Below are 1,498 nucleotides of genomic sequence, written 5' to 3'. Positions count from 1 at the left end.
TTCATAATGGTTGATTGTTTATGGTTTTTGTCGAAAGGTTCAAAGCAACTCAGAAATTTTCACCGATTTTGAGCCAAACTTGCTCAGAAATTACCATGCAAAACGTCCATCCGACATGCACACAATGTTTTCTGACCGATTCTGCTGACAATAGACAGCTTTCAGATTTTTTTCACAATTTTTTGCCCAAATTCCCGAAGAACCAAGCTAATCCTTGAATAATGCGCCGTGATTTCCAACAAACCACTGAAGAGTCCTTCCATTAACCAAGTGAGTGTATAAGACTTTTTAATTGCAATTTTCTGTTGCCTATTTAACATGAGTTTTTTCTAAGCCTATTTTTTTTCCTTCTTGCCCTGTTTGCACTTGAGCTTGGCTTGCGCGTCCCCAAAAAATCGTTATGTGCTTTTGTCATTGTAATTTCCCGCTTCACAATTCAAGTTATTCGCTCCCAATCTCGGTGCAGCCACAACTGGTATATTTATGTCCATGTAGAAATCAATAATGGACCCAATGGCAAGTGTGAAGTGGTTAATCTGATTAGGTGTTAGCGCTTAACTATTAATTGTGCAAACGCAAGAAAAAACCGGCACTAATCGATTGATTGGACGTGCAATTGCAACCGAACTGATGTAACGCTGTTGGAAAAATCCGCAAAAGCCCGCAAATTAACCGAGCATAGCCAATCCTGCAGATACCGGGCTGCTTAGAATCAATATTCCATTAGCTTGAAACCGAAAACACCAGAAGGACCTCCCAGGATTGGACCGAATAAGGAAAAAAAAACTGTCACTCGATAGTTTACATAACATAATCAAGTGACTTTCATTTTGATTTAATGGCCCATCAAGCGACGAAACAACCCACTCTTAAACGCCCAATCGTTTATTTTGAATTATGTACGTGTGTATTCACCCTCGGTGGAATTTTGTTTACATTTTTCGAAAGTCTCAAGTTGACGGATTTAGAGCGGTTGTGGTGGCCTTTCTTCATTAGGAAAGTGTTGGAACAGACGGTCGTCTGTAAATGTTGTGACTGTTAATCAAACGGTCGAAATTCCAAAACAAATGCCTCTAGTGAATGCCGTCTGATTTCTTTCAAAATTGAGGATTTACACGAAGAAAATTTGCAAGAGTATTTTGAGGTTTTGTGCAGAAGTGTTTTGAATCCAGTACTCAAACGATTTACACTCTTTGCGTTGGCTTTCTACTTCATTGCCTTCCATATTGGTTTTCCGCTTTCTAAAAGTCTTTTTGCATGAAGAAGGATCAGGAAAGTTAAATACCCACATCTTCGTTTCTCCGGTATTCTTCCACTTTGCGATTGATGCGAGTACAGAGTACACAAAAATAAATTAAAAAATAAACAGGCCATTTATTTATCTCTAGAACGATGTACAAATGAGCGTTCTTGCTCATTTTGCTTCCGAGAAATGAGCAAAAATGGGACGGAAAACATGGAATTTTGGCAAAATCTTGCACATAAGTGTCTGATTTTC

At 38.7% G+C, this 1,498-nt stretch overlaps 1 protein-coding gene across 7 annotated transcripts in view; it reads left to right on the top strand.

Annotated features, from left to right (window-relative positions):
• LOC109540018 overlaps positions 1-1,498 on the top strand; it is a 63,615-nt gene that overhangs the window by 23,273 nt on the left and 38,844 nt on the right. For 3 of the 7 annotated variants that reach the window (XM_048666159.1, XM_048666160.1, XM_048666157.1), the window contains exon 1: positions 136-270. The exons of the other annotated variants lie outside the window; for them this stretch is intronic. The gene's annotated coding sequence lies outside the window, so the exon portion shown is untranslated. Of the gene's footprint in view, positions 1-135; positions 271-1,498 lie in introns of those variants that run through there. 7 annotated transcript variants of the gene reach the window in all.

This window comes from Dendroctonus ponderosae, unplaced genomic scaffold, assembly GCF_020466585.1.
Source record: "Dendroctonus ponderosae isolate FM_Combo_2020 unplaced genomic scaffold, Dpon_F_20191213v2 Dpon_F_20191213_4, whole genome shotgun sequence".
Classification (NCBI taxonomy): Eukaryota; Metazoa; Arthropoda; class Insecta; order Coleoptera; family Curculionidae; genus Dendroctonus; species Dendroctonus ponderosae.
Note: the sequence above shows the minus strand (reverse complement) of the source record. Positions and strands in the feature narration are given on the sequence as shown.